The sequence below is a fragment of the Microtus oregoni genome, unplaced genomic scaffold (assembly GCF_018167655.1).
Source record: "Microtus oregoni isolate MIOR12 unplaced genomic scaffold, Mior012 000001F_ref0000356, whole genome shotgun sequence".
In the NCBI taxonomy this organism is placed as follows: domain Eukaryota; kingdom Metazoa; phylum Chordata; class Mammalia; order Rodentia; family Cricetidae; genus Microtus; species Microtus oregoni.
The window spans coordinates 28724246-28736250 of record NW_024543060.1 but is presented as its reverse complement, the minus strand read 5'-3'; the positions used below and the strand labels follow the sequence as shown (position 1 = coordinate 28736250).

General features: G+C 35.6%; 1 protein-coding gene across 5 annotated transcripts in view; it reads left to right on the top strand.

The window, feature by feature from the left end:
* Pcdh9 (protocadherin 9) overlaps positions 1–12005 on the top strand; it is an 829840-nt gene that overhangs the window by 471111 nt on the left and 346724 nt on the right. The window lies entirely within an intron of this gene.

Here is a 12005-nt window from a genome sequence, read left to right as displayed (position 1 = left end):
TATTCTTGTGTTAATTACTTGTAGATACTTGCCTACAGAATATAAACCACATTGCTTTGGTTTTTTTGAAAATAGACATTTGTTTTCTGAAAGAATATGTTCTGATTACTGTTTTCCCTTCCTCACAATTTCTTCCATTTTTTTTCTCTTTTGTATTTGACTCTTTGGGAGACCTGACAACCAGCTCCCAAAAAAAATCACACACAGAGGCTTATTATTACTTGAAAATTCCCAGCCATAGCTTGCCTTCTTTTATAGCCAGTTTTTTTTAAATGTTTTTCTTAATTTAAATTAATTTTCCCATCTACTTTTTGCTTCTGGGCCTTTTCCTTTTCTTACTTCTGTAATCTTGCTTTCACTGTGATTAATATAATATATAAGAAAACAAAACATGATAAGATAAAACAAAAAGTAACATAGAGGAACTGGAAAAAATATACAAACAAAGGAAACGAACCCAAGAAAAGGCACAAAAACAGAGAAGCACTCCTCACAACCAGGAATCTCACAAAAAAAAAATATGAAACTGGTTTTATCCCATGCTTTTTCAGTCCCAGTCCAGCATGGGATAAAATCGGACTCTCTGAACATGGCGGACAATGAGGGCTGATGAGAAGTCAAGGACAAAGGCTCTGGGTTTTGATCCTACTTCATGTTCTGGCTTTGTGAGAGCCTAGCTAGTTTGGATGCTCACCTTCCTAGACCTGGATGGAGGGGGGGGACCACTTTCCACAGGGCAGGGAACCCTGACTGTGCTTCGGACTGGAGAGGGAGGGGGAGAGGAGGGGGGAGAGGGAGAGGAGTGGAAGGAGGGGGAGGTTAATGGGAGTCTGGGAGGAGGGGAAATTTTTCTTTTCAATAAAAAATAAATAAAAAAGAAAAAGCGTATATTAAACAAATTATCAATGTGCAAAAAATATGAAACTAAAAGACATAGAATACATCAAAAGGTTCTGTAGGCTAAAATGAGAAAATTAATTAATTAATTAAATTTTAAAAAATACAATGCACATTAAAAAAAAATGGAAAATTCCTGGCAACACATTATGAGACAAGGAACCTCCAAAGGATTCCTTGGGTCAGCTTCTGTTGGCAACATACTGCTGGGCAATAAGCCTACCTCTAAAAGTAGTTTGTTTCCACAGTAGGACTTCCTTGGAGGAGACTAAATTTTCAGCTGAAAGTGGCTATCAATATGAAATAACTCCTGGATTTGAGATCTGGACTGTGTACATTCCTCCTTCAAGATCTAGGACCCCAGCTATCTTAGACCCATGTAAACTCCTTGCATCCTGCTTCGGCCTTTGGGAGTTCATATGTACATCAATCATGCTGATTTTGAGGGCCGTGTTTTTGGGTGTCCTCTATCTTTCTGGCTTTTATGCTCTTTCTGCTCTTTTCCCCTGGGGTTCTCCGAGCCCTGCCTGAGAGAAGGGATTTGAGTTTCCACATCTTTTCTTCTCTCCCTACTGTCTCCATGTGGGTATCTATATTTATTCCCATCTGCTGTACAAGGAGCCTTCTTTGATGATAACTGAGCAAAGCACTGATCTCTGAGGATAGACGAATGAGTAATAATTCCATTATGTAAATATACCAAATTTTCTTTATTCATTCTTCAGTTAATGGACATCTAGGTTGTTTCCATGCTCTGGTTATTCGGAATAAAGCTGTTATGAAGATAGATGAAGTGTACTTGTGATAATGTAGAACATTGTTTGAGTATATGCCAAGGAGTGGGATAGCTGGATCTTGAGGTAGTCGATTCCCAGAATTTTTAGAAGCCGCCATATTGATTTCCAGAGTACCTGTACATGTTTGCACTCACACCAACAATGGAGAAGTGTTCCCCTACATCCTTGCCAGCAAGACGTGTCACTTTTATTATTTACCTCCATCATTCTTACAAGGGTAAGATGAAATTTCAAAGTCCTTTTGATTTGCTTTTCTCTGATGGCTAATGATGCTGAAAATTCATTTAAGTGTTTCTCGGTTTTTGAGGTCTTGGCAATTTAAGATTCCTCTGTCAAGAATTCTCTGTTTAGATCTGGTGCCAACACATCCACTTTTATTTATTTATTTATTTATTTATTTATTTATTTGAAGCTGGGTTTCTCTGTATAATACTCTTGACTGTCCTACATACCTATCTCAGTTCCCTCTCTCTCCCTCCTCCTGCTTCCCCACCTTCCACTCACCCCACCCCCTATCCACTCCTCACTCCTCTGGGGAGTCAACAAAGACTGGCATATCACTGTGAGGTAGGACAAAGGCCCTCCCCCTGCATCTAGGCTGAACAAGTTATCCCTTCAAAGAAAATGGTCTCCAAAGAAACAGTTTAAGCACTATCCTGGCCCCACTACTAGTGGCTCCATAGACTGCCCAAGCCACAGAACTGTCACTCAGATTCAGAGAGCCTAGTTTGGGCCTATGTAGATTCCCCTGTTGTCAGTCTGGAGTCAATGAGCTCCCACTAACGCAGGTCAGCTGTTTCTTTGGGTATCTCCATCACTATCCTAACTCTTTTCCTCATATTATTGCTCCTCCTCTCTTTGACTGGATTCTGGGAGCTCAGCCCAGTTCTAGCTGTGGATCTCTTCAGTTGCTGTATGAAGTTTCTATGATGACAATTAAGGTAGAAGTGGATATTAGACGTAAAGCAAAGAATAAGCAGCCTGTAGTTTATGACCCCAGAGAAACTAGGTTATACAGAGAACCCTAAGAAAGACATACATGGATTACCCTGGGAAGGGAAAATAGACAAGAACTCCTGAGAAAATTGGAAGCAAGGAAGGGGAAGAGAGGATAGAAGCAAGGGATTGAGAGGGGAATGGAGGAGGAGAACATTTGTTGAAAATTTTATGCACACATATGTGGTTTAATCCAATCTGCCACAGATTCCTTCTACTTCAATTCTTGTCTTATCCCCCTCACCCATCACATTTCCCTATAGATTTCATATGTCCTCTTTGTTCTTTAACCCACAAAGTCCCTTTAGTGATTCATGTATGCACACGTATGTAAGAATATCTACAGCATCACAGTAGCTACTCATGGTTTGGATCCTTGAACAAGCTTAACTCTCTATCTACCAGCAGTTTCATGTCAATATGAGATAGACTTATTCATACCATGGCTCAAATATGGACTATCTTCAGAAACAAGGATTGCTATCAAGTTCTGGAGGTAAACCACTGTAGCAAGGAGGTCACTTTCCTCAAAATTATAAGTTCTGTCATTTACGACCTCTTTCACGTCTCAGGCTATCCTAGTTAAAGAAATAGGCAGAAGAATCTACACCAGCCATAATCATTAATAGACCCACTCACATTAATAGAATTAAGGAGGAACAGCTAGCCAACAGAAAATTCCGGTGCATATAGCAAAGCCCGATGTTGGGCCTAAAATAATCACTGAACAAGAAAGCAGGATGTGCTCAGAAAGCACACACATGCCAGGGCAATCACCAAAAATTATTTTAAATACAATGTCATTGTTTTAAAGATATTGTAATGATACTGGTATAATGCTCAGATTTTGTTGATTTTATTGATAGAGCAATGGAAACAAGACTTAAGTATAAAATTCATTAACATAAACCAAGAACAACAAACTCTCTTTCTTAATTTTAAAATATTTTCAATTAGTGACAAAAGTGTTTAAGTAAATGTCACCCCTGTAATATTTAAAATTTGTCCACATATGTAATTCCTCAAATATTCAGAACCCATAATAATCATTATATTGCAAAAAATGTAATACTATTAAAATACTTAGCACCCTTTAAAATAGAGAATCTTCTGATCATATATATATATGTGTGTGTGTGTGTGTGTGTGTGTGTGCGTGTGTGTATTTATTCTTATTTAGCTAGCTATCGCTAACATATCTCTTAAAATTTTTGTTAAAAATAATTACATAGGATGTATCTGCTTCAAAATTTTACATTTTCCCTCTCTGTTACCACCATATTTTAATCTAGTGGTGTATTGATTGCTCGAATGTGGCTACAAATTAATTCATGATATCACCTGAGGGTCTCCCTGATGAAATCAATGTAAACCATAATACTCTCTTGAGGAGTAATGCAGCTTTAGTTGTGTAATAATGTTTTTTACCTTAATTCACCATATAAATCAACTTGTCCATGACCCACTGACGTTGTTCGTCTCTCTCTCTCTCTCTCTATATATATATATATATCTGTATTTTACTTTACATTGATTATCTAATGAGGCCTTAGGCCATTCTTATACACAACTATTATTAACCAGATGTTTATGCTGTGGATACTGTATTTCTTGAAATTAATACATAAAATTTTAATATAGACATTCACTTTATAAATTCAGATGAGAACCTTTTTGCTTTAAGGAGCAATGTCACCCATCAATGCATTTTATGCATTTATAGAAAGCATTTAAAAACCAATGGAAGATTGACTTTGTTTCTCAGTTGGTATAGCAAATGTCCTCTGCAAAAATCAACTTTACTGTCTTTTCAAATCCCTGTGCGTTTTTACCTCTCTGTAGTGAGGTAATGTGTGACTGGAGACGTGTCGATATGTTCTCTACTCTCTCTAAAGCTGTGCATTGGAGCAATGCCATTTGGCATGCAAATGTGTCTTACAGATGGAAGTGCAATTTCCTAAACACCATTTCCGCTTCATGTTGCTGGTATGAAGATTAATTAGCAAGACCCATGTTATGACATATTTGTCTTTCATCGGGTAGATGTATGACATTTCTCTTTAGGATGACACAGTTGCGTACACAATGGAGACAATACAAAACCTTTCAAAAATTGTATTTACTGATGGCAAAATGGCAGAGCAAATTTTGTGGCAATTGGATAGGTAAGAAACCAGCACATTCTAAACACAGAGAACTTTATTTAACTTCATAGATTTTTATTTCAAAATTAATGTAATTTTTATTTATGACTATTTAACAAAAATTTCTTCACCCAATTTTTGTTGCTGATTATTATGCTCGAGTCAAAATGAATAAAGGCCCTTCCAAAAGCCTTTTGGCTTCCTAGTTTCATCTGCTATTCCTGTAAAAATTTTAAGTGAAAATGTCTTTTTCTTAGTTTAATAATATAAAACTTTATCAAAAATAGGAAAATATAAGAAATGATTTAATATCAGTAAATATGTGAATGAAATTGACTAAAGAATAAGGAATACCCCATCAAGACAACATGATATATATTAAAACATGAAGTAGGACTTATTTCTCTTAATATTTGGATAAATAGGCCATGGCTAATATACTGCCCCAATCCCTTCTAAGGCTTAAGTCTCTCTGAGATATAAGTTTCTTTAAGTTTCATATTAGGCATTTGGGTACCAGCATTGTTAAAACAAGTACCCAAGCTTGTTTGGGAGTTTATGTTTAAGCAGTCATATCCTTGTCAGTATCCACAATACGCCTTGTGCCTTAGCTGTGCTAGGCCAGTGTCTCATGCATCTAAGCAAGAAGAAATATACTTTTTGGTTTATTATGTATTATGTTTGTCATAGTTTATGAAATAGAGGATATTCTAAATATGATTAAAATATCAGCAATATTTAGGTATCCTTACAAGATAGTTGAGTGTATTTGTGTAAAATATTTTATATACTATTGTGGGGCAAAGAGGAATCAACTAAATGAATAGAAATTTCTTAGTGTGAGTTTTTCTTAATTTTTTCTCACAACCACTTTCATCCTTTTAGAATTATTGACAAACATATTTCCTAAAAGAAATATGACTTCAGATTATCCTTTTCCTTTCTATTTCCACATTCTTTGGTAGCTATAGAGCAGACAGGATTATATTACTTCATTTCTGGATATGTTTTGAGTATCTTAGTTAACAAAGAACTCATCTTCAACACCAAGTGTTATCCACTTTACTTAGTACAAATTTAAAGCAAAGGTGGAAATTGTAATAGACTTCTTCAGTACTCCATGGTTCAGATTTACCTTAGCCGACGCTTTGTATGAAGTGGTATAATTATTTTAATCTTTATTTCCCATGTGACCTATTATCAGAAGTTACTGAGAGATACCACATCTTTCCCAGTTTAGTTGAAGGCCACCTTTTTATTTCTTGAAAGGTTCCATATTTTCACAGAAGTGAAAGTAAACAAGTATCATTTGGGGGTGAGAGAAAAGGTGCTTATCATGATTTCAAACCATATAATTATATTATGGAACTTGAAATTGTGCCATTATTTTATATTTAGTATTTTAAGAAATTCAGCACAGCTTTTGTATGTATTACATGTTTTATTTGCCTTGTTCATGTTTTCTTTGAAAGAGTCCTAATTTCTGTGAGTATAAAATATGTGGGTTTATTTTCCCAATCATGATTATAGTGATTAAGTTTATTTTTCTTCTGAGACATCTAGAGTGATATTATAGTAATTTTCAGATGCAAAAATATCTGCTGAATCTTATGTCATTGTTTATCACATAACAGGCTGAAATAATCAGGGAAAGAAAAGTATTTTTTTATTTATAATTCTTGTGTTAACCTTAGACTAACAAACTAGGAGAGGAGTAATATTTTCACAATGGACTTGGTTGTGTGTTTTCATTAGTGAAGATCAGGCAATCTACAGTAACACAGATCCACTATTCCCTTGTTTTACCTATCTCAGTAAAAGTATACACTGCTTGAAAATGATTGACATTTAGGTAGAATATGTTATTTGAAATTTAAGAAAGTAATAGAAAATGTAAGCTTATACTATGTAGAAGACCAAAACCCTGAGACTTACAAAAAAGCTAAAAAAACAAACAAACAAACAAACAAAAAAAAAAACAAATCATAGTTGAGGCCTGTGGTCAGGCTGGTATCTTCAGATCAAGTTACAATTTCCCATGAGACTCTTTAAATTTATTCTAAACAGGAGGCACCAAGAATACTTCACCTAGAAATGCATTTTTTGTTGTTTTTGTAGAAAGAATTTGAAGGATAGTACCAGTAAAACTCATTTCTGACCCTCATCTTGACATGTATCAGCAGCAATATTTTGACAACTCAGTTTCCACTTTTGGAAAAAAACAAATGAAATTTCCCTTGGGTGACCTTAAAGCTTCAACTAAAGTGACTTTTAAAAGCACCTCTACTGGCAAGCCAGCAGCCCTTACACCTGGCATTTTTCTTCTTGTTTCTGTGTCCTTCTCTGCTTCTAAGCTGTGGCATGCTCTTTCTGGAACTTACTTGTCAGCTGCTTGCACACTACAGGTGACTGTGAAGACTCTTATTCTCAAGAAGCACAAGCAACCTGTTACACAATTTACAATTGTGTTTCTTGAAAGAATGACTGACCACTAACCCTTCTTCAGCTCTGAAAAATCTCAAGGCCTGTGTGCTTTGTCACATAATTTTCTCCTAGTTTCCAAAATCACACTATTCTGTAAGTTTATGTGCTATCAATGTGCAAGATTCTTTCACTGGCAGGTGCCTACATTTTTGCTTATGTGGGTTTGATGTGCTCAAATTCTGTAATCAAATAAACCTCATCAAACTCTTTAGCCATCTTTAATTTTGAAAGGATGGGTTTGTTTTGGTTAAAAATATAATACTTAGAATATGTCTTAAATCATGATCTTTTCTTTTGTAGATAAAAAGAGAAGAAAAGATGGGGGTAAACAAACAAAAGAGGATAAATTCAATGAAATTCCAATCTGTGTCCTGCTTTTTCTCAACTAGATGGCACTGTTTTGTCAACAGCTCCATCTGCAGACGAGGGATGGTCATGAATCTTCCTCAGTGATGAGGTCACAAGGCCTGTGCTCTCAGCCTGCTGTTGTCTATTAAAATTTAATCCAAAAAGCGTCACCTGAAGTCATCTTTTTTAAGTTAATTTTTGTCAGCAATGTCAGGTTTTATATGATTTCTGAAAAATAGCTTTAGGCTTTGTCAATGGAAATTCCTAGAGAGAGGGGCAGAAAGGAAAGGCCAGAAATGAAGCAGGGTAAATTTTCATCAGTTGTTTATGAAAAAACATAGAAAATTAATCTTTCCCTGATTTTCCTGAAAAGGTTTGATTTGCATTTGCTCCCATGAAGGCAGTTTCTAAGCTCTCATGTTTTCAGTGCTATTTCTCTGGTAATGTAAGAACAGTTCGGTTCCCACAGCCATCACTGCAGTCTTAGTTGTTTAGATAATACTTTATCCTAACAGCAGTGACGTCACACTGAAGGAGATGGGTGGGAAGGTGAGTTCAGCTCAGCCACGCAGGAAAGTGTTTGTACTTGGAGGTCTCTGCATTTGGAACACTAGGGGGCTGTATAAGGCTTCTTATTTATTTATTTATCTATTTATTTATTTATAAAATTCTTAAGGGTACTAAGTTTCTTGAGAAGATAGAGTTAGGATATAAATTGATTGTAAATTAAATATGAAAATTGGAAAAAACAAGCAGATTTAATCATGGTAACACCACTTTAGACACCTGCACACACACACACACACACACACACACACTTATATATATACTCTTAAAATAGTTTATTCCATAGAATAATTACTATAATGGAAAAATCTGTGTTTAGCAAGCCTAATGGTTTTCAATGGAAATGCATTTTAAATTGAAATAGTCACATAATTTCCCACATGTAATATATTTTACATGTAAATAATATATTGACAGACTAGCACATTGCCAGCATGAGACAAAACCAAAGTTATAGTGAATTTGCTGTTATTGGAAATCTAAAATAGACAATATCTGACAAAATATTTCAAAAACATGTAAGTGCTATAAAAGGGTAAGTTGTCTATATTATTGCTATTAATCATGTTTCCATGGTGTAATGATTTTCAGAGAATTGTTTTGTTAACAATACTCTGTACATTTGCTAAAACATTGATGTTAAACCAGAATACAATAAGATATAATCTTTACCAATTCTTTTTGCTTCCATGCTACTATACATGAACATTTCTTTATAAACAAAATAGAGCCTTCTGCTCTTTTATGCAAGCTATAGTAAATTAATTCTTTATACTTATTCTCAAATTATTTAAAAAGTAGAAAAACATTTTTATGTAAGTTATTATGCACATATCCATAAAAGATAACTATTCAACAAAAGTGTAAAAAACCAGGTTGCATGAGCAAAATGCATTTGACCTAAAAGGTTTTTTTTTTTATTATTATTATTATCATGGAGCTAAGATTCCAACCATGATGAAGTATATGGTAGAAGTTACTAAAGGTACAAGGGGAAGAGGAAATCTTTAAACATTTCTGATAAAAATATGAAGATGGAATTAAGTTCGTTCAGTCACAGTCTAAAGCAAGAATCCAGTGAGTTTTAAAAGAAGGCTGGTGATTAAGAATGTTTTAATAGAAAAAGCAACACGAATGAAGTCTTCAATGGAGTATTTAAAAAGGCTTTATGATAATGCGGCTGTTGATAAAAATTGGGTTTTGATATATGTTGAGATATTCAAATAAATAAAAGGCTCTTAGGGGAAAAACATGCAAGACATGGTAGAAAACAACTACACTAAATTCCTATTAAAAGTTTGTTTCTAAATAAAGATTAAGGGAAACTAAATTTATACTCTAAGAACGATCCAAATGGAAAATGGGAAGATGATTATGATTGTTTATTTAACTATTTTCTGTTTCTTCCCCCCTCCAAGTAGCCCACACTTCTGCTCCTTTCACTCGTCTCTGCTCCCCCACTCACCTCCCTTCAGAAAAAAAGTAGGCCTCCAAGACATAACATCTTAACAGGACAAAAAAAGAAATAATAAGACAAGGCAGAAGTCCTCATATAGAGGCTGTATAAGGCAATTCAATGGGAGGAAAAGGGTTCCAATAGCAGGCAAAAGACTCAGAGATACCTGTTCCCACTGCCACAAAGACACCAAGCTCCCAACATATACACAGAGGACATGGTGCAGACCAACGAACGCTCCATGTTTGTCATTGTCGTGAGTCAATGTGAGCCCTGCTTTAGTTGATTCGGTGGGCCATGTTCTCTTGGTGCCCTTTATCCCCACTGACTCCTACAATTTTTCCTCTTCTGCTCTTACATGGGATTTCCCTGAGCCCCAAGAGCTGGGACCTGATGGAGATGTCCAGCTTAGACTTTCTATGCACGTATTTCTTGTTGTGGTCTTTGCACCTGCTCCCATCTGCTGACAGAGGAAGCCTCTTTGATGACGACTGGTCACGAATTTAAAAAAGAAAAATGAATATTTCAGTACAAAGGGAAGCATACAAAATAAAGTCTCCTGTCCTTTGCATGTCAGTTACTGCATAGATATGTAAACATGCAGAGTAAGTTCATACAGATGCAATATAAGATCAAAATTAAAGATGGTTAAAATGTGGATCATCTTATTCGGTTCAATTGTTTAACTATGTTCACCTAAAATATAATATGCATTGCTAAGCAAGGTGGCTACTGTCAGTAATCTCTGCACAAAGAAAGCTGAGGGAGAAAGATTATCATGTATCTGAGGTCATCCTGAAATAAATAGTGAGTTTATGGCAACCCCATGTTACATAATGTGACTTTGTTTCAAAGACACACATGCTCCCTACTCATGCTGCAAGCACCAGAAACTAAAGCTTCAGATGTTATGTGTGAAGTTGTGAATGTCCAATGAAAGAAAGACAGCTGAGCTAAGGTCATGAGTACTTACAAACTGTAGACCAACAGCTGTGGAGCCTCTCAGAGACTGAACTAGGCCCTCTGTATGTAGGAGACAGTTGGGTAGCTTGGTATATGTGATGGGCACTGGGCAGTAGAACCAGGATCTATCCCTGGTTTATGGGCTAACTTGTTGCAGCCCATTCCCTATGATACTATGTCATGCTCAGCCTTAATACAGGGTTGGGGGAAGGGTGACTTGCGCCTTCCTCAACTTGATGGGTAAGGCTTTGTTGATTCCCCATAGGAGCTCTTACCCATTGGGAAAAGTAGATGAGGATGTGCTGGGGGGAGGAGTGAGGGGGAAGCAGGAGGAGGTGTGGGTGGGAAAATTGTGGTTGAATATAAAATGAAAATTAAAAAAAATATGTAATAAAGAAAAAGATAAAAAGAGCAAAATATGTTCATAGGTTGAGCTCTCTCTAAGAGGAAGGATTGTGGAGTATGGAGAACATACAAATAGAACAATATGTCAGCAGCTGCTGGTGGATTTAACTACAGTTTTTTTTTTTTCAGAATCTGGAAAAAATACTTTGATACAAAATAGAAAAATGCAGTAGCAAAACTTATACAATAAAATAAACCAGAATACTTTTGAAACTATAAACATCGATTATATTTAATGAAATGGTATATGCTGAGTACAATATTTTCAAATATTAGAGGATGAATAATAAAATATGATCCGAATGCTCTAAGAGTGACTATTGGGCATTACTGTGCAAACCTTTTGCTGAACTTAGATCTTGTAAATCCTTCATGTTTGTCCACATTGTTTGCTGGATCTTCTGATCCCCAGAAAAGCATGACAGAGCTGCACTCGGTCCCCCTATGCTTCACGGGTCATCTGTCATTTACTTTGCAGTTTTTGCCAACTGTAGATGATGCTTCTGTATGTGAGAAATTGCCGTATCCTTTTCTGTGCAAAATAAAGACCAAGTCATTTTCTTCTGAGTAGTCATTTATAAAATTTCCATTTCTCTCTGTTCAGCCTCCTTCTCACATTTAAGCATGGAAGCCACAATTAAAGAATCCACAATCTGTATTGCTGAGAGTTCTCTCTAAACCATGTGATGTACATTTTGCTGGTTCTGTGTCCTGCCTGCCTGTATTGCATTAAAATGAAAGAATGGGGGCTTCATAGGAATAAAATCTTTTAAAAATTTTAGGTGGCTTCTTGCTTTATAGTACAATTACATGGTTTTCAACTTCCTCTACCTCCATTCAAATATTCCTATATAATTCCTCTTTCTGTTTCCAATTCAGATTTTATTTTCTTAATTATATATTCAATATATATAGTATACATATTCTTTATATTTATATGACTAAGTA